Source organism: Podarcis pityusensis, assembly GCF_964106645.2.
Source record: "Podarcis pityusensis genome assembly, chromosome: 16".
NCBI lineage: Eukaryota > Metazoa > Chordata > Lepidosauria > Squamata > Lacertidae > Podarcis > Podarcis pityusensis.
In genome coordinates this window covers 2,176,484-2,202,948 of record NC_138041.1, presented here as the reverse complement: position 1 = coordinate 2,202,948, position 26,465 = coordinate 2,176,484, and the positions used below count along the sequence as shown (strand labels likewise).

General features: G+C 46.6%; 2 long non-coding RNA genes across 2 annotated transcripts; both read left to right on the top strand.

The window, feature by feature from the left end:
- The first annotated feature begins 5,506 nt into the window (after positions 1–5,506).
- LOC308465461 lies at positions 5,507–6,425 on the top strand. Its single transcript, XR_013980461.1, has 2 exons — positions 5,507–5,863; positions 6,250–6,425. It is a non-coding gene; the product is annotated as an uncharacterized lncRNA (long non-coding RNA).
- An 11,949-nt stretch (positions 6,426–18,374) lies between these two features.
- On the top strand, positions 18,375–24,661 carry LOC308465840. The gene is made up of 2 exons (XR_013980576.1): positions 18,375–18,557; positions 22,574–24,661. It is a non-coding gene; the product is annotated as an uncharacterized lncRNA (long non-coding RNA).
- Positions 24,662–26,465: the final 1,804 nt, after the last annotated feature.

The following is a 26,465-nucleotide window of genomic DNA, read 5'->3' as shown; positions in this document are numbered from 1 at the left end:
GTGTGAGAGAAAAAGAGGGGGGAAAGTTATTAAAAAATTTTTTCTTAATAAATTAAGAAGTAATATCTTCTGTTCTGGGTCTCCTCTGTCGCGCGGCCTTCCTCTGGGTCCTGGCCCGATCTCTTGGAGCTCTATCTGCCGTGGAGTGGGCCGGGGCTTGGCCACGTGTCCTTGCCCTCCCAGTGCTCTCCTACCTCTCTTCCTCAGCGGCGGTGGTGGCAAGGTCGGGGCTCCCCTCTTTTTTCTCTTTCCTCTTCCTCTCTTCCTTCTCCTTCTCCTTTCCTCCTTCTCCCTGCGTCAGCTCCGGGGTTTTTACTGGCCCTGGAGTGCCGCTGGGCAGTCAGCCAGGTGGCTGGGCGCTCTTGCTCCCGGCTCAATTTGGGTCATGGGCGTGTGTCAGCGGTTCCCCCAGTTGACGCGCTGGGCGTCCCTGGTTCCCCCTCAGCAGCAGCAGTCTCAGCAGCCCGGAGCCAGTCTGGTAGCGCAGGTGGTTCTGGCTGGCTTCAGGAGCTGCCCGCTGCCGTGGCACCCGCCATTTTGCCTCACCGGAAGTCCCCATATAATGTGTCTTGTGCCATTGACCCAATCACACAACATTCATTCCCTGCTAATAAATCTACAACACTTAAAATATAAATCCGGGGACATTAAATGAAATCTGGGGACATTCTGGGGACGGATTTTGTACAGGGGCAGATTTGTAAATCCGGGAACTTTCCCCGGGAAATGGGGACACCTGGTAACCATAATCCAGATAGCTCTGTTTCTCAGCAACTTAAGTTTCTGAACCACCTTCCAAAGCAACCCTGTGTAAAAGGCATTGCAGCAGTGCACTTTGGAGATAACTAGGGCTATAACCCTGGGGAAGGTCTGTAGCTTGGCGGTCAGACATCTGCCTTGCACACAAAATGTCACAAGTTCAATCCCTGGTGTCTCCAGGTGTGGCTGAGAAGTGTTCTTTGTCTGAAAGGCTGGGGAGGCACTGCCAGTCAGAGTAGCCAGCACTAAGCTGCAGGGACCAAGAGTCTGACTCAGTGTAAATCAGCTTCTTACGGGGAACTGAGATCAGCTTGGGCTGATCCAGATTGAGCGCCTCTAGATATGTCATTGCTCTGCCAAACCGGTTGGTTGCACGGCACTGTGACATCACCCTGTTCGCTCTAGGATCCCTGACTGGTTGGTATCACTTAAGTGACTAATTTAGGAAAGAGGAAGATGTAGTGTTTCAACAACTTGGCCGATGAGGTGGTTCAGGGGTGGGCAGGTGGATATTCAGATATCTTAAGGTATTGGTCTGAAGGCCGATGGGGTTATCCTCTTGCTGAAGTTAAACTGTGCTGGGTCTGGTCAGTGCCTGGATGGGAGACCACCTGGGAAGCACTTGCATGGAAGAAGGGCAGGATAGAAATATAAGGAAACAAAAATAAAAGAAATGTGTGTGTGTGTGTTATTTTGTTAGGAGATACAGTCTCTGTTAGTAGCACATGTTCACACACACACACACACACACACACACACACTCATGAGATGCTTGTCATTTTGACTCTGGGCAAAAAGATTTTTGCTTTCTAGGATTTGTGGGCAGCACCAACGACATGTTGTTGTATTGTGACATTTAGTATTATTAACCATTCATTATTAACGATTGATTACTAATTGTTAATTCTTTCATATCCCACTCAGAGTGTGTGCATAAAAACTAATTGACCTATTATTCATGTCTGTTAATTTCAGTCAATCAGCTCCAACTGGGACTAGCATTGTATTAGATCTATCATTATTATTTTTACTTTATTTAGTTGCTTTTTCATGGGGCATGACTCCAAGTGACTTATAAAATCATATAAAAAATTGAAACCGAGTATAAAAGAAACCCAACACTATAGTGTGTGTGTGTGTGTGTGTGTGTGTGTGTGTACTAGAACACAACTGATCTACGGGTATAGGGTGATATACAAATTTAGTAAGTAAAAAATAAAAATAAATAAAAATTAAACAATAAGCAAGAAATAGGCTCAAATACTTTTTTTAGAACAATCCTGATGTCATTTTATTATTGCATTTTCACTTGGTTGCAAATCACTTAGAGATGTTTTGTGGGTATGTTGCCGATGGTGGGAGTGACGTCCACATTTAATAAACTAAACTAACTAAACCACCATGTTGATATTTCAAGTTTTTATCCCCTCAAAAAACAGATTTGGAAAATATTTGGTGCAGCTATCCATGATTTGCACTGCCCTGCTTGCTCATTGGGGCAAGATTTATTTATTTTTTACTACCAGTATTTACAAAATGTTGTTGCTGCCTCTTCCAGGCTGAAATAAGAGTTGGAAGATGTCGGCAGAGCAAAGTCATCAGCAGCGGAAGCAGAGCCCTGCCCTGCCCCGTGCCCTGAGCAAGATGGTTCCAGAACCCACCCTGGAACCAGAACTGCTCCACAAACCTGAAGAAGACCAGGAACGTGACCCCCCAGAAACCAGAGAACCAGAAGATCTGCTCCAGGGAGAGAAGGAGCCCCAAGAAAGGAAGGAGCCATCTGACAAGCCTCCAACATCTGACGTGGTCAAGGAAGATAATCCAGAGTCCAAGCAGGGACCTCCATCAGGAAAGGAGAAGGAGGCTCCACCCCAGACTCAGCAGGAGCACAAGGATACTCCAGCTTTGCCCCGTGCTCTGAGCCAAGAGTCCCTGAAGCCAACACATCCTCCTCTCCCTTCTCCTAAAGAAGCTGAAGGCCACCTCTACACCCAGCCTCCTCCTCCTGTGGAACAGCACCAGCACCAGCACCAGCACCAGCAGAAGAAGCAGCCATCCCAGTGGCCCCCAAAGTAGTTCTCCTAGAAGGGAAGGTCAACAGAGATCCAATGTACACATTATGATTTCTGATATGGTTGATTGCCTCTCCTTAGGTGTTCCTTCAACTGTTTTTCTGTTATTGCCATCTTCTTAAGGCAATGCTGTGGGGTGGGATTTCTGGAAGCTGGTGATGTGGAAAGAGATTCCATGGACAGACCATTCATGGAGCTGTCCAGTGCAGGAGACTCATAGGAAAACCCATACAAGCCAGTGGGTTGTGTGAATCTGATACTAAATGCAAGATTCCACCTTTGGCATACCAAAGTGGAGAACGTTCTCCCCCTCTATTTGATGACTTCTTCTTCTCCCCCCCCCCACCTTTTCCCCCCAAGGTGCCCAAGGTGGTATACATGGTTTTTCCCTTCCTCATTTAAACCCCCACAACAACCTGTGAGGTAGGTTAGAGTGAGAGGCAGGGCCTGGTCCAAGGTTACTCAGGTGGCTTCATGTAGCCAAGTGGGGATTTGAACCCTGATCTCCCAGGTCCTTGTCTCAACACTCTAACCACTGCACCACACTGGCTCTCCTACACTACAAAAGCTCTCATAATGGGTTCTTTCACAGGATCTTCTCCAAAACACTCCTTGAGTAGGGAAACTTTACACCAAAACTAGTCTGATATTGCTTTGCTACCTGGCTACCCAACAACCAAAGCAAGTCTATTTTGAAGAGACCTATGAACAAGGTGTGATTTGACCTCACTGATGTTCAGTTCAGAGTGTGATGCGTTATCTCCCTCTAGTGTCCATGGTGGATAAATTTATATTAGCAGAATCTACTTGTTGAAACTTATCCCGTTCAAGCAAATGTATTGTGGCACCTGAAAGACTGACAGATCAGTGGTGGCCTGGAAATAACTTATTGCGTTCATTTTGAGCTCGGTCAAGACCAGTTTTTCCCCCCTCCCACTCTTAATTGTGGCCTAAATAAGTTTCATTTTTAGGACTCAGTCAAGATCAGGAATGTCTTCTATGGGGTGTTACACTACAAATGTAGCAGTAGCAGTGGTGATAACATTAAAAAATAATAATAGTGAAAACATCTGTTATCACCAATTACAGCTGTTGCAATTGGCTGCTATGCTTCTCTGTTATGTACTTGAACTTTGCATATAAATTGAATAGACTTTAGCCCTTGTCAGGCATTAAATAAATGTGTGAGGGAGGTACAAGCATGCTAGCTTTGCCTCAGTCCTGTTGCAATAGCTCTCCATGATTTGGAGGGTATATCAGAGACTGATCTGTTAGGACAAATGGGGCACTGCCCCACCAATCTCAGTCTGCCCTCATCCAGACCCCACTTGCCTGCCTCCTGCCTTGCATCCAGTCCAGGAGGTGGCACTGCTGCTCACGTTCCTCCTCCTCAGTTTCAGTGCTGCCCTTGGCAGAACTCAGCACTGAGGGAAGGAGCAGGATGGGGAGAAAACCACAGTTAGTTGGCCCTGCCTGCCATTGGCTCTGGTGCTATCAACTGCCACACTCCTTTCTCAACACACAATGACTCTTAATTGAAAGTAAGGAAGAGATCTTCAGGTTAATAGGAGTATGGGATCAGCAGCAAGTGCAAGATGCAGAAGTCAAGATTCCAGGGAACATGAGCAGGGCAAGAGGTCCATCACCGCAAAGAAGCTACGAAGACGTCCCAACAAGTTGACACAGCCCTCCAGCCAAGTTTTTGAGGGTGAGCTCACTCTCTCGCCTTATGGTCTTGCTACACACACACACACACACACACACACACACACACTCCATCTGGATGGATGCATCTGATCTCACCTACAAAGGTTGCACCAGGCTGTGTCCTGCCCCTATTCCCCCAGCTCTGTAGCCACCTTCTCCTCCCTGTCATGAGACTCTGCACAGTGCAGGAGGGGAGACAGAGCATCAGAACATAAGATGAAACTGCTGGATCAAACCAATGGCCCGTTTAGTCTGGCATCCTTTTCTCATGGTGGCTAACTGGATTCCTTTGGAAAACTTGCACAGGGGCCTCCAGAGGGTTCTTCTCTATGTCTCCCATCTTCCATGGGAATGATGGATGGTGCCAATGATAAGAGAGTGCTTTAAATTGTTAAACTGGAGCAAGCAGATTCTTAGAATTTCATAAAACACCCTCTACCATATTCTTCCAGCTCCCCACCCCCCATAATACAGAGGCCACACACCAGTTCCTCTCCATTAATCCATCGATCCAGAGTGAGGCCTAGCAAATGCTGGTTCATGATCCTAAATATGGCCTTCAATGGGGACAGGAAATTCTGTGGCTCTGCAGTTGTTGGACTCAAACAGCCCCAGACAGATTGGCCAACTCTTGGAGATTTGTTTTTTTAATTACATGTATATCCCAAAGGAGCCCAGAGCAGCAGCTGTACTTTGCTCCTCTGATGAGCAGGTGGAGCTGAAGATGAGAACTGGAGTCTAGCAACATCTGAAGGACCACAGGTCTAGAAGAATCCCTGCTTCACAGATAAGAATGCCCTGAGATGAAGCAGTAGATATATAACCCAGATTTGCAATTACTCCCCGAAGGTACTGGTCCCACAAATCATTTAGTGGCTCATCCACTCACACCTTCCATTGGTGGCCTGTGTGATTGGTGGTTGCTTGGAGGTGATCTTTGATCTGCACAGGTGACCAAATTAGCATCCATTCACATGCTTAGTAGAACCCCCATTTTCAATCGCCCTCATTGGCTAAATCCAAAGACCGCCATTGTGACATGGGAGATACTTCCATGGGTTATGTTCTCTGTCTCCCACAACACACTGGGAATAAGTGCACAGAGGAACCTGTACTTGAAGGAGAACTTCCTCCTGGCTCTACCTGCTGGTCAGAGGAAGGAACTACAATCCATTCCATCCAGCAGCCCACAAGTCTTTTTGGTCCTGGGAATCAGGTGCAGTGGGAGAGCCAATTGGATGCAACTGAAGGATTTAAAGACTCACTTATGAAGTAGGCTGTTGTGAGCATAGAAGGGGAGCACTGATGGGGCAGGGAATATGCAGGTGAAAGGTTTTGACTCCTACAGACCCCAAATCCCCATAATCAAAGAAGCAATACACTCCTAGCAGTGGCGGAGCTTCATGCTGGGGCACCTGGAAGTGGAGACCAGGCGGGGGCGGGGCTGGCCCAGCGCAGGTGGGGGGACAGCCACGATGGCACCCCACTGGGATCACGCTTCCTCGGGCAGTGCGCTTCCCCTGACCCCTCCAGTGACTTCTGGTTCAGATGACGCCTAATTGAACCGTCCACCTCCCCCCAGATGAAAAGTCAACCCACAAGCTGGAACCCATTTAGCTCCACTGAGATCCATAGAGAACTTCAACACCATTCGTGCCTCCATAAAATTCAGTATCACAACTTTGACCCACCCCTGATGTTCTGTCTGCAGATGTATCTCGACTCTGCTAAGTTATCTCGGGATGAACACATGATGACAACATCAGTGCCTTCGTCTTTTTTTCCCTATCCAGTGTTATTTATTGTTTCCAAGAAGCGTAATCATAAACTCTGTAATTTAATCTACCCTTCCTTCTGAAAGAATGATCAATAAATCACAGAGTATCACTTCGTTTCTGTCTCTCTTTGGATGCACGTCATTGCTTTGTAAGCCACGGTCATGCCAAAAGCTTGGGACTCAAGGTGCAGTTTTGCTCCTGTTCCCCTCCCACAAACTGAGACTATACCCAGGGGCAGCTTCATTTGAGCATCAGAAGATAAGAGTCTGCTTGGTCACCTGATGCCATGCTAATCCGGCATCCTAGTCTTACTGTGCCCACCCATTCTGTGTCCAGGGCAGCTGTCTATCAGTTTCATCTGGTACGCAGGATGAGACCCTCCCAGCCCACAGACTGTCTCGCCAGAATGGTGCATGCTCTGGTTATCTCCCGCTTGGACTACTGCAATGCGCTCTACGTGGGGCTACCTTCGAAAGTGACCCGGAAACTACAACTAATCCAGAATGTGGCAGCTAGACTGGGGACTGGGAGCAGCTGCCGAGACCGCATAACACCGGTTCTGAGAGATCTGCATTGGCTCCCAGTACGTTTCCAAGCACAATTCAAAGTGTTGGTGCTGATGTTTAAATCCCTAAATGGCCTCGGTCCTGTATACCTGAAGGAGCGTCTCCACTCCCATCGTTCTACCCAGACACTGAGGTCCAGCTTTGAGGGTCTTCTGGTGGTTCCCTCACTGCGAGAAGCCAAGTTACAGGGAACCAGGCAGAGGGCCTTCTCGGTCGTGGCACCTGCCCTGTGGAATGCCCTCCCATCAGATATCAAGGAAATTAACAACTATCTGACTTTTAGAAAACATCTGAAGGCAGCCCTGTACAGGGAAGTTTTTAATGTCTGATGTTTTATTGTATTTTTAATCTTTCATTGGAAGCCGCCCAGTGTGACTGGGGAAACCCAATTATTATTATAATTATTATAATAAATTATTATTATATATGCCTGTGGGAAACCTACAAGCAAGACCTGATCATAAGTGCACTCTGCCCTCCTGTGGTTTCCAGCAACTAGTATTCAGAAGCATTACTGCCTCTTGGGCTTGCCAATCAGAAGGTCGGCGGTTCGAATCCCCGTGACAGGGTGAGCTCCTGTTGCTCTGTCCCAGCTCCTGCCAACCTAGCAGTTCAAAAGCATGCCAGTGCAAGTAAATAAATAGGTACCACTGCGGTGGAAAGGTAAACGATGTTTCCGTGCACTCTGGCTTCCGTCATGGTGTCCTGTTGCATGAGAAGTGGTTCAGTCCTGCTGGCCACATGACCTGGAAAGTTGTCTCGTGGACAAACGCCAGCTCCCTTGGCCTGAAAGCGAGATGAGCACCTCAACCCCATAGTCACCTTTGACTGGACTTAACCATCCAGGGGTCCTTTACATTTTACCTTCCATGGAGGCAGATCATAGTCATCATGGCCAGTAGCTATTGATAGCTTTCGCCATGAATTTGTCTAATTTTCTTTTTAATTCCAAGTTTGTGGCCACAACTACCCGCTGTGGCAGCGAGTTCCATAGTTTAACTCTGTGCTGTGTGAATAAGTCCTTTCTTCTATATGTCTCGAATCTTCCAACATTCAACTTCATTGGATGCCCAAAAGTTTTAGTCTCGTGGGAGAGGGAGATAACCTTTTCTTTATGCACTTTCTCCAGGCCAGGGATCACTTTTATAAACTTCCACCATATAAGCTCCTACTTTTTGTCTAAACCAAAAAGTCCCATTGGACCACAGAGCTGGGATCCTTATTTGTTTTTATCTTTTTTAAAAAAAAAACCACTACATTTAAAAATTTGGTTTTTAAACAAATACAAGAACAAGAACTTTTTAAATACTGAAGTTCTTTGGCTCCACCTTCCGTCCAGACCTGGTAGCTGATGTCAGACTGGGATATCTGGATTCCCAAGGTTATGTGGTTGCATCATAATTTTCAATTACTCCAAAGTTGCTGATCCCTTTTTCTCAATTAAAAGGGCGGTGGCAGCTGATGTTCTCAGATCTTGAAGGACATCTCATCACCTTCTGCCACTCCCCTCTCAGGGGCGTTTTCACAGTTCTGCTTCTCATGGTTTGCACAGAAGATCAGCTGTGCTTTGATCTGCATTACACTGGCTGATCTCCTTTTCTCTTGTTGTTGTTGTTGAGTCGTTTAGTCGTTTCCGACTCTTCGTGACCCCATGGACCAGAGCACGCCAGGCCCTCCTGTCTCTCACTGCCTCCCGTAATTTGGTCAAACTCATGCTGGTAGCATCGAGAACACTGTCCCACCATCTCGTCCTCTGTCGTCCCCTTCTCCTTGTGCCCTCCATCTTTCCCAACATCAGGGTCTTTTCCAGGGAGTCTTCTCTTCTCATGAGGTGGCCAAAGTCTTGGAGCCTCAGCTTCAGGATCTGTCCTTCCAGTGAGCACTCAGGGCTGATTTCCTTCAGAATGGAGAGGTTGGATCTTCTTGCAGTCCATGGGACTCTCAAGAGTCTCCTCCAGCACCAGAATTCAAAAGCATCCATTCTTCGGCAATCAGCCTTCTTTATGGTCCAGCTCTCACTTCCATACATCACTACTGGGAAAACCAGAGCTTTAACTATACGGACCTTTGTTGGCAAGGTGATGTCTCTGCTTTTTAAGATGCTGTCTAGGTTTGTCATTGCTTTTCTCCCAAGAAGCAGGCGTCTTTTAATTTCGTGACTGCTGGCCAAATCCCAACATGCCAGTTTCCACACAGCCACAAAAAAGATGTGACAAAACTACAAAATGCACAAGGATTGTTCCCTCTATGGGGAAGGGTCAAAGTTCAGTAGTAAAGCCTTTGCTTTCTGTGAAGAATGTCCCCGGCTCAATCCTGGCATCCCTAAATAGAGCTGGGAGAAACCTCTGGCTGAAATCCTTGAGAGGCTGTGCCACTGAGTGTAGCGAATACCTGGAGATGCTGGGGATTGAACCTTTGACCCTCTGCATGCTGTGCAGATGTCATACCACTGAACTCCAACCTCAAGACTTGCAGGACTCCATCCTCCTCCCTGCCTCCACTGCTGTGGTCCCTAATGCTCAGTAGGGTTACTGCAGATGGTATCTTGAGCTGGAAACAAATCTTCTGCCAGTTACCCAGCTGGTATAAACATGCTTCTTAGTATTTGTACTGGTAATGTATTTGTTAGAAAATGTACTTTACAAAGAATAAAGTGTACTGGGTAAAAGAGAACCTATGTAATGTAACAGCTGCAAATCTTGTGACTCTAATTAAGGACACAGAAAGGCTGAATCATTGCATTGTCAGTTTGCTTGCTCTCTTAAAAGTGAGCATGTGTGTGTCATAGGTAGTGGTAAGAGGGGTGGGAGTTAGAGGTTGGCTGGTAGTTCTTTTGAAGAAGAAGAAGAGTTTGGACTTGATACCCCGCGTTTCACTCCCCTTAAGGAGTCTCAAAGCGGCTAACAATCTCCTTTCCCTTCCTTCCCCACAACAAACACTTTGTGAGGTGAGTGGGGCTGAGAGACTTCAGAGAAGTGTGACCAGCCCAAGGTCACCCAGCAAATGCATGTGGAGGAGCGGGGACGCGAATCCGGTTCACCAGATTACGAGACTACTGCTCTTAACCACTACACCACAGTGGCTCTCTTTTGCCATTGTTTTGCTGAGTGTGGAGACTCCAGTAACATAGGAATTGGTGAAGACAGACAAGCTATAATTTATGGACTGCTTCTTGGAAGTTTTGGAAGCAAGAAGCAGGAAAACCCTCTCTTGGGCTCAAGGGAGAGAAACGCGTTGCATCGGACTGGATATGCACAAATAATACTGTTTGTAATAGTTGCCGTCCTGCAAGTAAAGAGCCATCATTCAAGTCTTGTGTGTGCAGCCTACTTCATCGCTAGGGCTTCGGGGGCGAAACTGCTGCATCACTTTGCATGACTCAGGAAAATAGCCAACACTGCTGACCAAACATGAAGCAGACTTCTGGTTGGAAGTGGAGAGTGGCTGTGTGGTAGAGCGTTTGCTTTATATGCAGAAGGTCTCAGGTGCTATCCTTCCCATCTCCAGGTAGGGTTGGGAGAGGCTTTCTGTCTGAAATCCTGGAGAGCCACTCCCAACCAGTGTAGGCAGCACTCAGCTATATGAACCATTGGTCTGACTTGGTGTAAGGTGGCTATGTTCAGAAAGGGTGGCATATCAAGGCTAGAGCAATTTATTTAGCAATGGGACAGTGTAAGCAAACATTTGCAGGGATGAGCTGTCACTCAGTGGCACAGCATCTTATTTACATGCAGAAGATCCCAAAATCCTGGACTAGTAGGGCTGGTTAGGACTGCTTCTGAAACCTTGGAAAGCACCTGCAAGTCAGTGTCATGGAATCATTTGTTGTTGTTTAGTTGTTTAGTCGTGTCCGACTCTTCGTGACCCCATGGACCAGAGCATGCCAGGCACTCCTGTCTTCCATTGCCTCCCGCAGTTTGGTCAAACTCATGCTGGTAGCTTCGAGAACACTGTCCAACCATCTCGTCCAACCATCTCATAGAATCATAGACTTATAGAAACATAGAACCTGTGATGGCCTGGGATTCCGATTCGGAGGATGAAACAGAGGAATCCCAGCCTGCACAGGAGTCCCCGCCTCCAGGGCCGGCTGAACTGGGGCAAGGCCTAGATGCTGAAGAGCCTGCACCTGTGGCAGTGCATCAGGAGCTGGCCCCAGGTGAAGCCCTTCTGGCCCCAGAGGGGCTTGATGACTCAGTGGCCACAGGTGAGCCTCCTCCAGGGCCCAGTAACCCTTCGGCCTCTCCTGATCTGCAGAGGCTTAGGGCAGAGAGGCGAAGGGAACTGGTTGCCCCCAGGAGGAGTGCTCGCCTTAAGGCCAGAGGAGGCGGGGCTCCTGGGGACCGGGACCGCCCCTGGCCTTAGAAGAGGATAAAAGCCCAGTCAGCCCGGCCCCAGGTTGCGGGAGCAACGTCGTTGTTGGCTTCGGACCTTCCTGTGTTCCTGATCCCTGCTCGGCCTCCTGTTCCTGACTATCCGGTACTCCTGTTCCCTGCTCGGCTTCCTGTTCCTGACTATCCGGTACTCCTGTTCCCTGCTCGGCCTCCTGTTCCCGACCATCCGGTGTTCCTGTTCCCTGCACAGCCTCCTGTTCCAGCATTCCTGTTCCCCGCCCGGCTCTCTGCCTCAGACCTTGCCCCTCTTCGTGTGGACTCTGCTACACCCAAGGTACCTTACCCCCGGGACCAGCACAGAACCATAGAACTGTAGAGTTGGAAGTGACCCCACGGGTCACCTAAGTCCAACCCCCTGCAATGCAGGAATCTTAGCTAAATCATACATAAAAGATGACCATCCAACCTCTACTTAAACACCTCCAAGGAATGAGAGTCCACAATCTTCCACTGTCAGACAGCTCTTACTGTCAGAAAATTCTTCCTGATGTTTAGTCAGAATCTCCTTTCTTGTAACTTGAATCCATTGTTTCAGGTTCTAGCCTCCAGGGCAGGAGAAAACAAGCTGGCTCCATCCTCTATGTGACAGCCCTTTAGCTATTTGAAGATGTCTATCATATCTACTCTCAGTCACCTCTTTTCCAGTCGAACATACCCAGCTCCCTCAACCGTTCCTCATAAGTCTTGGTTTCCAGACCCTTGGTCATCTTGGTCCCCCTCCTCTGCAAAAAGTTCCAGCTTGTCAATACCCTTCTTAAATTGTGGTGCCCAGTACTGGACACAGTGTTCCAGATGTGTCAACAGCTCTGAGCTAGATGGACCAGTTGTTTGACTCCCCAGCCTCCTATGTTCCCATGAATTTTCAGTTGGAGACAGAAAAAGGAATTGGGCAATATGGATAAATGGCCTAAACTTTAACATGACTATGTTCACCATCTGCCTGTTCCATGGGCTGGTCTCTCACATCTCTGTCCCTTTTTGTGTCTGAAGAGGGTGCTGGGCGTGATACACATTCCACAATGTACAGAAGTCACAGACCCATCAAAACATAAGGGAAAACTGGTGGATCATGCTGATGGCCCATCTAATCCACCATCCTGTTTTTACAGTGACCAACCAGATACCCCTAAGAAACTCTCAAACAGAGGGCTCATCTATACCTTTTATGTTGCAATTCTAGGCAAAGCACTGGTCCAAGTGCTCCCCCCCCTTTTTTTTGCCACAACACTTTCCCTGCAAAATCCTGCTGTTTAACACTGGGTCAGAACAAATGGCAATTCCGGTTTTCTGCAGTTTGCAATTTCCTCTGATTCACCAGTAAAGAGCAGGTTTCCATGGGGAAAGTGATGGCGTGGGGAGTGCTCAGTCACAGTGCTTTGAAGCTTGGATCCTGCGTCAAGAAATGCAGCAGAAAAGGAACTCTGGATGACCCCAAGGCGTTGTTTTTTTTCAGTGTCCTTGTCATCTACTGGCAAGAAGCTGAAGTGTGTGGAACTGAATGGAATTGCACATTATTTTGCTTCTCTCTTGTTCTCTCCATCCCATCTCTTTGTTGTCACCTAAAAACATCAAAAGAATCTCAAAGGTTCAGGTCAAAGAGGACCTATCTAGTCCAGCATCCTGTTCCCACAGTGGCCAACCAGATGTCTTTTGGAAGCCCTCAAGCAGGACACAAGGGAAACAGGTCCTGGCTCAAACTCCAGATGTCCCTCAGGTTCATCAGTAGGCTGGTGTAAGAGCTGCAGATCTTAACTGGCAATGTACTCCGTGTGCCAGTGTTGTAATCTCAGCTGATGCAACCTAATGATTTGGTTTGTGCCTCACGCCGTGACATGAGATAATGGCAGCTCCTGAGCCACGTGGCCCTTGCATTCCAAACCAGAGCATCTTGGGATGAAGCCATACGGACATGGCAACCATACCACTCAGATAGCATCAATAAGAGGAGGGAGGAAGCGGCCAGTTGGTTGTGGGTCAACAGCCAAGCACTTCCTTCCTGTTCTTCTTCAGATCTCTCCTCCACCTGCACATGCAAAAGCAGTGGTGGTCTAAGTAGTGCCCTGCAGATGTTGTTGGATGTCTTCAGCTCCAGTCAATATGGACAAAGGTCAGGGGTGTTGGTAGTTGGACCCAAAACATTGGATGGTGGGGGCAGCAAAGGTCTCCCCACATGTGTTCTGGACTATAAATTCCTTTTTGAGATGAGTGGTAGACTTGCCTAAGAGATAGTAAAGGTAAAGGGACCCCTGACCATTAGGTCCAGTCGTGACCGACTCTGGGGTTGTGACGCTCATCTCGCTTTATTGGCCAAGGGAGCCGGCGTACAGCTTCCGGGTCATGTGGCCAGCATGACTAAGCCGCTTCTGGCAACCAGAGCAGCGCACGGAAACGCCGTTTACCTTCCCGCCGGAGCGGTACCTATTTATCTACTTGCACTTTGACGTGCTTTCGAACTGCTAGGTTGGCAGGAGCAGGGACCGAGCAACAGGAGCTCACCCCGTCACGGGGAATCGAACCGCTGACCTTCTGAACCCACAGCGCCACCCGCGTCCCCTCTAAGAGATAGTAGTGTTGGCCTATTTCAGTCAGCCACTGACATTATTATTATTATTATTATTGTTATTATTATTATTATTATTTCAATTTCTATCCTTCCCCTTATCAAAAGATTTCAGTACAACAACAGCCCCACAGCAGATGTTAATGCAGGAACGGGCAGCCTCTGGATTGCCAGATGCTGTTGAACTAGAACTCCTACCAGCCCAATCCAGCGTGGTCAAAGGTAAGGGATGTTGGGAGTTGCTGTCAAACAAAGAATGTACTCCTTCATGCAGCACATCGTTAAGCTATGGAACTCATTCGCACAGAGAGCAGTGATGGCCACCAACTTTAAAAGTTAATTAGGCAAATTCATGGAGGATAAGGCTTTCAATGGCTAGCAGTCACAATGGCTCTGCTCTGCCTCCATGGTTGGAGCAGTAATGCTTAATAATAATAATAATAATAATAATAATAATAATACAGTCATTCCTTGGTTGACGAACGCCTTAGCAGTCGAGCATTTTGGCTCCCAAATGCCACAAACCTGGAAGTGAGTGTTCCCGTTGGCAAACGTTCTTTTGGAAGCCAAACATCCGGCGGGTCTTTGGCGACTTCCATTTGGCTATAGGAAATCAAAAGCTGCATCTTGGAATTCGAACGTTTTGGAAGTCGAACAGACTTCTGGAACGGCTTCCGTTCAGCTTCCAAGGTACGACTGTAATAATAATAAGCCACCCATCTGAATGGGTTGCCGCAGCCACTCTGGACGGCTCTCAACAAAATATTAAAAACACAATAAAACACCAACCATTAAAAACTTTTCTGAGCAGGGTTGCCTTCAGATGTCCTCTAAAAGTCAGACAGTTGTTTGTCTCCTTGACGTCTGATGGGAGGGCGTTCCACAGGGAGGGTGCCACCACCGAGAAGGCCCTCTGCCTGGTTCCCTGTAGCTTCATGTCTCGCAGTGAGGGAACTGCCAGAAGGCCCTCGGAGCTGAACTTCAGTGTCCGGGCTGGAATACCAGGAGGGGACAGAGTGCCTTTGTGCTTGAGTCCTGCTTGAGAGTGTTATAAACAAAAATCTGCCCTTTCCCCCCTTATGGGGTATCCAAGAGCCCATATAGAGTCCTTATGTAGGTTCCCTATTGGTAGGAGAAAAGAACAGAGGCCAACCAGAGAATATTGAGAAGCAAAGCAGCTAGTAAGCCTGATCTTTATTGATCTGTTGCAACAGGGTCCTCACTCACCACACGTAGGAGGGAGGAGGAACCCAGAACCAAGGTGTGCCTGCCCTTATACAGACATTTTAAATTACCTGCCTTGGAGCTTAAGACCACCCCTCCATATATCATACATACATCACAGAAGGAGTGTAACCCAAGACCACCACCCCACAAACATCATACCCACATCACAGAAAAGGTGGTCTACAACAGAAATTTGAATGTTGTTTTTCCTGTCTGCCAGGTTATCTGATTACCTTTCCTGATAGTTTGTCATCCATTAAAATGCTGATTACTCAGTTCCTGAGACAATGGGAAGGCTCCCTGACCCCCCTCCCTCCTTGCAGAGAAAACATTTGGTCAGTTTGGGAATCAAAAATGGTTTCAGGTCGGTCTTCCTGAGCTGATCTATGTACGTGCTTGGTTGGTACATTTATGAACATCTATTATATATCTAAGAGCTTAAAATTCTTACCACAAGAGTTTCCCATCCCTGCTTGGCCAGGATGCTGGACTAGATGGGTCATTGGACCGGATCCAGCAAGCTCTTTTCTTTTGTTACGTTAACTTCTGGAGATCACCATGTTGGCTAACCATGCTATATAGATGTGGAGAAGCCCAGAGCAAACACATTCCTCAATGACTTACTTCAACGCCATTTAAATGTCGGATTATCCAGATGCCTTTGCCATCCTTCACTCAACAAGGAATACAGTCCCTCTACCCTCAAATTGTGAATAAGCTCTAGGTTATTATTATTATCATTATAGCGACTTACAACCAAAATAACAGTTCTGAAACTTCTTGCTCTTTGAGGCACACAGGGCAGCTACTGGATTGGTTTGGCATAGTCCGCCATTGATCAGCCCAATAGACTGTGGACTGGAATTTTCCAGGGAAGCAAAGGAATGATGGCGGCTAGCCAAGCATGGTTTCATTCCCCTTCTTGAAAAATTGCTTCACATCCTCATCTGAATGTGATATGTGCCAAAAATGGTTGGCACACAGCAGCACAACAAATTGATGTCCCCGCATAATTGCCAGGGCACGAAATTCAAGTTGTAACCCCAGTTTAGCATACAGAATAATGTCTCTTCAAGATAGTAGCCTGACTACTGTTGCCTATGCTCTGGTAACCTCAAGGTTAGATTACTGCAATGTGTTATATGTAGGGAACTCCCCAGGGAAGTCTGCCTGGCGCCTTCATTATGCACCTTTAGGTGCCAGGCAAAAACGTTCCTTTACTTGATTTGATTGACATCCTATGCCCTTTTAAAATGTGGGTTGTTGGCTTTTTTGCACAGGGGGTTATCGGGTTATTGTTTTTATTTTGATTGTGTATTTTGTGGTTTTATATTTTGATTTTATTCTATGAACCACCCTGAGACTTCCAGGTATAGGGTGGTATATAAATTCAAAGGAGAAGAAGAAGAGGAAGAGGAAGAGGAAGAGGAAGAAGAAGAAGAAGAAGAAGAGAAGAAGAATGCCCTCTTTTTGCTTGCACATGTTTCTTGTAAATTTACCCTGTTGTGAGATTACCAAATATCTTGCCTTTCAGGATACAAACCATTCAAAGGTATCTATCAAACTAAACTACTTTTTTTTTAAAAAGCAACACAATAAACCAGGGGTGTCAGCTATGGGAGTCAAGGTGCCCACTAGAATGTCCTGGGAAAGGTCACAGGAAATAACACGAGAGATAGTTTGCTCTTTCTTCTAAGTTCTGTTAATCCATCTGGGAAAACCTGTCGGAACAGAAAATATCTTTAATCATTTCCAGAAAACACAGATAGTCAGTGTCTGCTATCTCTTGATAGGGACGCTGTTCCATAGAATAGGGGCAGCCACACTAAAAGCCCTGCTGTGAGTTGTTGCTTAGTGGGCTTCTGAAATCTTTGGAAACTGCAGGAGATACTCTCCTGCAGACAGCAGTTATCTACTGGGTGTATCAACATCAGCTTCGTTGGACTGGTCGTGTTGTGCGGATGCCTGATGATCGTCTTCCAAAGCAACTACTCTATTCCGAACTTAAAAATGGAAAGCGTAATGCTGGTGGTCAACAAAAGAGGTTTAAAGACTCCCTCAAGGCAAATCTAAAAAAATGTAGTATAAACACCGACAACTGGGAAACACTGGCCTGCGAGCGCTCCAGTTGGAGAACAGCCTTGACCAAAGGTGTCATGGGCTTTGAAGACTCTCAAACTCAGGACACAAGGGAGAAAAGTGCTAAGAGGAAGGCATGCTTGGCAAACCCTCACTATGATCAACTCCTGCCCGGAAACCAATGTCCCCACTGTGGAAGGACGTGTGGATCCAGAATTGGCCTCCACAGTCACTTACGGACTCATTGTTAAAACCGTGTTTATGGAAGACAATCTTACTCAGCTACGCGTGATCACCGAAGAAGAAGAAGAAGAAGAAGAAGAAGAAGAAGAAGAAGAAGAAGAAGAAGAAGACTGGGTGTATAAAGGATAAGGCAGTCTCTTGGGCGACCGCACTCCCATGAGAGCTATTTTGTCACTGGTGGTCAGGGCAGTTTCTCAATATTCAAAATATGCCCCCCCCCCCAATTTGCCCACTGGCCCTTGCAACCACATCATAGTGGTTGTATCTACTCAAAGTAGACACACTGGAATTAATCAACATGGTAAACAGAGGTCCATTGGTTTCAATAGGTCTACAATAACAACAGTCCTGCTGGATCAGGCCCATCGAGTCAAGCATCCTGTTTTCATAGTGGCTAACCAGATGCAGATGGGAAGCCCACAAGAATGACTTGGGTGCAACAGAAGCTTTCTGCATCTGTGCTTCCTAGCAATGGACATTCAGAAGCTTACTGCCTCCGACAGCGGAGGCAAAACTTAGCTACCAGGATTAGTAGCCATGGATCATCCCATCCTTCATACATTTATCTTATCCTCTTTCTAAAGCCATCCAAGTTGGTGACCACCTCTAGGGTTACCTCTAGGGTTGGTGACCACCTCTAGACCACCTTTAGGGTTATATTTTCCAGTTAAGTCCTACTCAGGTTTGACCCCACTCAAACCCATGGGCATCCCTAATTTAAGGCCATTGGTGTCAATGGGTCTGTTCTGAGTAGGACTTACAGAAAGCAATCAATTCTGATAGATAAATAAGTAAATTAACCGCCAATGTTTGTCTGGGCTGTTTATGGAGTCCCATTGTCTGGAAGCCTTTGATCTCCTGCCTCTTTCTCCTGCTAAACAGCTGCAGGGTGTGACCTCTGCAGCACCTGCCAATTAGCTGTGACATGATAATTAACGATAACACAAGTTGGGCTCCACGTTCTCTCTTGGCGAGTCACTGGGTCTACAGCAGCAGGTAAAAATGTCTGTGTAAGGCTGAGAGGAATCCCATTTACACATGCAATCATCTCTGCCTCGTGGCCACAAGACCGTTGCAGGAAACTGCATAAATTCTCTGCCCCTTCACCTTGCTCCTCTGTTCTGGTCTGTGTGTCCTGCTCTCCTCTCCTCCTCTCCTCTCCACTGAGCAGGGTAAGTGTGATCTTTCCTCTACTCTTAATTGCTCTTCTGCGCCAGGCAGACTGTTGGATGGGGGTGTGGAGCCGTCCAAATGATATTTCTGCTCCATTTGACTTTGTAATGTCTGTCTGGAGTTGCAATGAGAGCCACAATCAGATGGGTCTGCTTCCTTATCCACACAAATGCCTTAGACAGAGGTTCCTTCCTCTGGGATAGCCCCAAGCTTCAGGGAAATGAGCATGTCCAACCGATTATGTATTGGTAGTGGCAAAAAGTTCTGTCACCAGGATGAGTTTTTGTGAATTGGGTTTTTATGACAATGGATTGGTATATAAACCCTGGAAAATATACAAGATAAATAAGTCAGTAGGGTGAGTTTGGTGTAAGGACTGGATCCTGCAAAATGATCTTGGGGGTGGGTGGTGATGGAATAAGTTTTCTCCCTGACCTTGGTGTCTTCAGGCATTAAAAATTGCATCTCTTCTCTCATCTACATAGCCTGAGTTTTGCTTCTTGGTCACATAGGTGTGTGACAGAATGTTGATAGTCCTCTCTCTCTCTCTCTCTCTCTCTCTCTCTCTCTCTCTCTCTCTCTCTCTCATTCACGCTTGCCCTCCATCATATAATAAATTTAACCCAACCAATGGAATTATATTAATATATTTCTTAATGATTTAGAGTGTTATCCATCAAGTAATTCTCAGGGTAGATTTGAAATACAGTCGTACCTCGGTTCTCGAACAAGTATGGCTTCTGATTGGCTGCAGGAGCGTCCTGCAGCCAATCGGAAGCCACCGAAGCTGCGCCGGACATTCAGCTTCTGAAAATCGTTCAAAAACTGGAACACTCCCTTCTGGGTTTCAAATGTTTGGGAGCCATTTTGTTTGGGAACCAAGGCATTCAAGGCTCTCTCTATTTGTTAGGAAAGCTGAAGAGTCTCTTTCTGTTCTTCCCTTGGGAAATATTAATACAGGGACAGATTTGTCCAGTTTTCTAAGCTATTGCTTGTTTACTGCTTAGACTTCATTGTACAGCTTGATTTTTAAGCCCCTTTGTGGGAAGAAATGCTGAGTTTACCAGAACAGCATCCGGGTCTTGACTTAAGAGTTGATGTTCCTTCTATGAAATAAACGAGAGATTGTAAAGAAAAAGACTATGTATATTTCTCTGCTTATCTATTCTGCTTATTGTGGTCCTTGGTGATATATTTCCCTGTGACTTTGCATTGTGCTATTATATCATCACCCTCTGCATTGTCTGTCGCAGTTCTTAAGGGTTTCAGGCAGGTGGTCTCTTCCTGGACGTGAGAGGTGTCCTCCTGGGACCTTCTGCATGCAAGACAGATCCTCTACCACCGAGCTGTGGCCCTTCCCCACTTTAATGGCAGATGGGTTTTGTGGGTTGGGAAAGAGTTGATGGAAGATATTAGGGGGGGGGGACCCCATTAAGGTGCAGGGAGAGAATTTTAAATTAAAAGAATATAGGAATATTTGCCACCATGTAGTGGGTAGCTCCTAGCTTAAAGGGACCCCTGACCATTAGGTCCAGTCGTGGCCGACTCTGGGGTTGTGGCGCTCATCTCGCTTTATTGGCCAAGGGAGCCGGCGTACAGCTTCCGGGTCATGTGGCCAGCATGACTAAGCCGCTTCTGGCGAACCAGAGCAGCGCACAGAAACGCCGTTTAACTTCCCGCCACAAATCTTCAGCTTCAGTGCTTGCCTGGGTCAGCAAAACAGGATATAGGACAAGTGGGCATTTTGCATTCCTGTGCAGGGTTTGACACCCATTCCCAGAACAACAGAACAATGGGTTTCAGCATTTGAGCTGTCCTGCCTGTGACGCACATGAGTTTCTTCACCTTCTTCCACTCTGCAAAGGCAGGGGGTGAACCCATGAACCCTACAGGGGAGCAAACATATTCAGACACTTCATAGATGAGATCGGCTGGTGCCGGGGAGGAAAAGTGGAAATCCACACAGGAAGAGAGGGAAAGGAAGTAGTGTGCTGCAATGGTTGGAGCATTGCCCAAAGCTGAGAGGAGGACTGAGTTGAAATCTTCATTAGAACATAAAACTGCGGCTAGGATTCTGCTAGCACAAAGATGGAAGAGTGCGGAAATACCAAGTAAGGAAGAATGGCAAAGAAAAACTGATGGAATATGCTGAAATAGCAAAATTAACAGAAAGGCTTTGAGATAAAGACAATAGAGATTTTAAGAAAGACTGGGAACCATTTATGTTATATATCTACAGAATCAATGTAAAGAAATGGGACTCACTTACAGGGTTTGAGCAAACATTTGCAATTAACGAAACAAATATAGAAATAGAAATATGATGTTAGAATGATAAGAGAATAATAATTATTTTAAAAATCTTAAAGGATAAGAAATAACCAATAAGCAGGGAGAGATAATTCATCAAAAACCAGAAAAGGAAGTTGATGGAAGTCACTGGGGGGTTGGGTTTGGGGACCTGTTGTTGTTGTTGTTTAGTCGTTTAGTCGTGTCCTACCCTTCATGACCCCATGGACCAGATCACGCCAGACACTCCTGTCTTCCACTGCTTCCCGCAGTTTGGTCAAACTCATGCTGGTAGCTTCAAGAACACTGTCCCACCATCTCTTCCTCTGTTGTCCTCTTCTCCTTGTGCCCCAAATCTTTCCCAACATCAGGGTCTTTTCCAGGGAATCTTCTCTTCTCATGAGGTAGCCAAAGTCTTGGAGCCTCAGCTTCAGGATCTGTCCTTCCAATGAGCACTCAGGGCTGATTTCCTTCAGAATGGAGAGGTTTGATCTTCTTGCAGTCCATGGGACTCTCCAGAGTCTCCTCCAGCACCATAATTCAAAAGCATCAATTCTTCGGCGATCAGCCTTCTTTATGGTCCAGCTCTCACTTCCATACATCACTACTGGGAAAACCATAGCTTGAACTATACGGACCTTTGTTGGCAAGGTGATGTCTCTGCTTTTTAAGATGCTGTCTAGTTTTGTCATCGCTTTTCTCCCAAGAAGCAGGCGTCTTTTAATTTCGTGGCTGCTGTCACCATCTGCAGTGATCATGGAGCCCAAGAAAGTAAAATCTCTCACTGCCTCCATTTCTTCCCCTTCTATTTGCCAGGAGGTGATGGGCCCAGTGGCCATGATCTTCGTTTTTTTGATGTTGAGCTTCTTATCTTAATTAGTATTTCCCCCCTTGAAATAATGATTGTGATGATGATAAAAATGTAAAATCCAATAAAACTATTTTTTAAAAAAAGAAAAAAAGGAAAAAAAAGTACATAAGAAGAGTGCTGTTGCGTCAGACCAATGACCCATCTAGGCCAGCAACCTGTTCTCAAAGTGGCCAGCCAGTTGCTTCAGTGGGAAACCTGAGTTCAAGAGCCCTCTCCTGTGGTTTCCAGAAACTGGTTGTTGTTTAGTCGTTTAGTCATGTCCGACTCTTCGTGACCCCCTGGACCAGAGCACGCCAGGCACTCCTGTCTTCCACTGCCTCCCACAGTTTGGTCAAACTCATGCTGGTAGCTTCGAGAACACTGTCCAGCCATCTCATCCTCTGTCGTCCCCTTCTCCTTGCACCCTCCATCTTTCCCAACATCAAGGTCTTTTCCAGGGAGTCTTCTCTTCTCATGAGGTGGCCAAAGTCTTGGAGTCTCAGCTTCACGATCTGTCCTTCCAGTGAGCACTCAGGGCTGATTTCCTTCAGAATGGAGAGGTTGGATCTTCTTGCAGTCCATGGGACTCTCAAGAGTCTCCTCCAGCACCATACCATTCTCCTCCACTACCGTTCTGGTAGTTTCTAACTACCAGAAACTGGTAGTTAGAATCATTACTGCCTCAAAGCATGTAGCTCAAGGGAACCACTTGAAGCATCCATTGCGTTGAGCTGTTTCAATTGCTTTTGTTTGATTTCCTCATTGCAAATAGCTAGAAGTCCGCCCATTTTAATAATAAGCCTGATTTGCAACGGGCTTCACATAATTCCGATTGCAACTGTATGTTCTGACTGTCTCCTGTTTTCTCTCTCCCAGGTTGCCTCCCGTTGAACCACCAGCCCCCTAAGATGTATTGCTACGAGCAGCAGTGTAAGCAGCCATGCCTACCACCCCCCATTTGCCAACAGAATACTGGCATCAAAGGCACGAAAGGGTACAGACCTCAGAGCCAGCAGCCATACCTCCCACCATGCTCTCCCCAGTGGCAAGATTCCTGCACTCCTGGGTACCTCCAGTCCCCTTATGCTCCACAGAGCCCCCAGAGCTATGCGCCAGAATACATACAGCCATGCTCTCCTCAGTCCCAGTCATGCTATGAACCTCAAAGCACCCAGTCTTGCTCTCCGCAGACCTATGGCGCACCATGCATCCCAGTCTGCTGCCCACAGGGCCAGAAGTGTGCACCACCTCAAAGCATCCAGCCGTGCTACCCGCCACAGCAGAAATCGCTCAGATCTTCGCAGTGCGCCCAGCAGACCTGCTGCCCCCCGTGCAAATCGGCCTCTTTTAGCTGCCAGCAGTCATGCGTCACCCAAACCACACAGCAGTGCACTCCGAAAGGCGGTGGGCAGTGGGTTTCCCAGCAGAGCACAATCCAGTGTTTGCCGGCATGCGCAACGAAAGGAGACTGGCTGTGCGCGACCAAAGGAGGCCAACAGTGCGCGAGTCAACCGTACATCACCAAAGGAGGCCCCTGTAGCCAACAATATTCAAGTCAGTCTTCTTTCTCAAAGGGAAGCTCTGGCTATGCAAGCAAGGGCCAGCAACAGTGGTCAAGTGGTGCGACGAAGGGAGGGCCGGTCTACTCCACAAAGACCGGCCAGCAGTATTCGAGAAAGGGAGGCCAATCGTTTGGGCCACAGCAATGCAAAACCCAGGTGAAAATATCAAGCAAGGGTCAGAAATATTGTTCCGCTGGTAAGTGGCCCTTTTAAGCAAAGGCAGGCTGGGAACATTTGCAGTCAAAGGTGGAACACATTACTATGCACATGGATAAGGGCTTCTTCTTCGCATGACGCATGATTCGCTTGTGGAACTCAACACCACAGGATGGGGCAACAGTCGCTGGCTTCAGGGTTGTTGTTGCTTTTAAATAAATGAGTATTTTAATAAATACTCATGATATTACAATAGGTTGAAAGCAGCATAAAGTTTATCATTAAATGTATCGTTCTGAAACTTTACAAAAATGTCAATTTTCGCATAAGCCTGTTAGGCTGGTTTATATGTATTGTTTTCTAATAAGTTAGTTTAATCATAGTTACTATAGTCCAGATTTGGATACAGCAGGAGATATAGGCTTCCCCAGTTTTTAGCTGTCTTAATCTTAGCAGCAGATTAAACACTGCTTCTGACTGGCTTTGGTGGTTTTGAAAAGGGATTTGACAAAGTCTTAGACAGCTTTAAAAGGGAATTAAGCAGATTAATGGCCACATCTTCATCTCTGTTGGCGGTGATAGTCAAACTGAGCTTCTATGTCAAAAGGCCTGTTACCTTTCATTATCATATGCAGGAGATAACGGAGGGATGACTTGATACTTTCACAACTGGCTTGTGATGTTCCCAGTGGCACTTCTCTCCTCTTATACACACTGTGGCAAGTGGACTTGTGTTAGGAGGGGAAATATGAATTATTCCATTGGGCCATGACAGGTTAGCTCATCATCTAAACCAATAATGGGGGATTTGTGTTCCTCCAGATATTGTTGAACTACAATGTTCATGTAGGGAACAGATAGACAGTTTTGGTTTCACCATCCAACGGCTGTTTCACCATTGGGAATGTGGATTCCACCATAATAATAATCTATTTATTTATTTATACCCCACCTATCTGACACCCTGGAGAGCTGATGCTAGCCAGTGTAAGCAATACTGGTCTATATGGACCAATAGTCTGACTTGATATGACACGGCTTTCTGAAAAGAGGTTAGAAGATGGAAGGCTATTCTAGGCCTCAGGAGTGGTTAAAAGTGGGGTACACACAGGCAGAAATGGGTTATGGGGTAAAGAAGGAATGTGAAGAGTAAGAAATTGAGAGCTGGTAAAGTCTAGATGTTTTGTATGATGAGATAAGGCATGAATTCAGAGCTTAAGAAGAATTCTCATTTTCTTTTTTTGACGTTCATGTTCTGGAAAATATAAGAACGTAAAGACATCCCTCTTGCATGAGAATAAATGCCCATTTAGTCCAGCATCCTCCCTCCACACTGGCAAACTAGATTATGGTTACCAGGTTTTTTCCAATGATTCCTGGGACACTTTTTATTTTTATTTTATTTTTTTGAAGCTGAGTAGCAACAGGGAGTCAGTGGTGGGGATGGTGAGGCAAAAGACCCTGGGCCTAAGCACACATGCATATTGTATAAAGGTGCAAAGCCCTTCTTTCTCAGCCTGTGAAACATAAATGTGCAGAGTTTTTTTTAAAAAAACTGGGCAATGGCGTGCCACCCACCTGTGTCTCCTTCCCACTTCCCCCTTTGTTTTGACAGATCAGGGAGTCACAGGCGGGCAGTTGTTGCTCAGGAGGGGCCAGCCTGGTAGTGCAGTTGGCTCTGGCTGGCTTCAGGAGCTGCTCGCTGCTCGCTGCTGTGGTGCAGGAAGAATGGCAGGCACCACGGCAGCAAGCAGCTCCTGAAGCCAGCCAGAGCCAACTGTGCTAACAGACTGGCTCCAGGCTGCTAAGGCTGCCGCTGCCACATTTCCCGGGGACAGATTTGGAAATCTGGGGACATTCCGGGGACGGAATTTGTCCGGGGACAGATTTGCAAATCCGGGGACTGTCCCTGGGAACCGGGGACGTCAGGTAACCCTAAAGTAGATGCCCCACTGGGAAGCACCTGAGCACAAGAGCGCTCTCCTCACTTGCGATTCCCAGAAACTGAGACTGAGATTTACTGCCTCTGAAGCTGGAGGTTCTACTGGGCCAGAAGTCTCTCCTCCTTGAGTTTGCCTATTTGTCTTTTAAAGCTCTCTGACGCAGTGAGACTCTGCTGCATCGAAAGGCCAGAGGCTTGTCTACACTCTACACTCTCTTTTTAAAAATAGTTTTTATTAAGTTTTACAATTTTATATTCATCACATTCATCATGTTCACAAACAAAGGGAGGGGGAATCCCAATCTCTCCCCCCCCCCCCAGTGACTTCCCTCAACTTCCTTTTCTGCTTCTTTAAATGTTTGTTTCTCCTGCTTCTTTTATTTTACCTTAATATTGTAGTTGTTAAATTAAGGAATGGTAAATTCTTATCATTTTTGTACCATATTCCCCCCCCCCCCAAATTACATCTTACACTTTGTTATTCTCCAGTTCTTACATCTTAGCGTCTGTGTTTGTTTCTGTTAATTGTAAGTGTTTACTCAAAGTCTGCTTCTTTACAGTGTTTTTGTAAATACAACATAAATGGTTCCCCGTCTTTTTTAAAGTCTCTACAGTGGAATCTTGGGTTGTGGACGTAATCCGTGATGGAGACACGTCTGCAACCCACAGTGTTTGTAACCTGCAGCGCCGTGTCTGCGCACGCGCATGTGACGTTAACATATATGAGAGAGTGCTGGAGGGGAAATAGTTAAATAGGTTGCACAGACAGGACCCAGGGGGGTGGAGTCACTGGTTTATAAAACCAGTTCTGGGAAGAGTTCTGGGAAGAGTTCGTTGGGAGTTGTGGGTGGGTAGTTGGTTGGATTTAGTGGGTTGGCTGGTTGGGAAAGGCAGTTGGTAATAGAGAGACAGGGCAGTGGGTTCTTGAGTGTGGGGAGGTAGAAGAGATAGAGAGAGGAACATAAGACTAAGAAAGTAAAGAGCAACACCGTTTGGAATGCTGTAAAAGTTTTGTTTGTGTCTGAAATAAAATACACTCTTCTTTATTAATTGAAAAGCTGAGTGAGACTGAAGTGATTTTACCAGGGAGGACCTGGTTGGTGGCAGT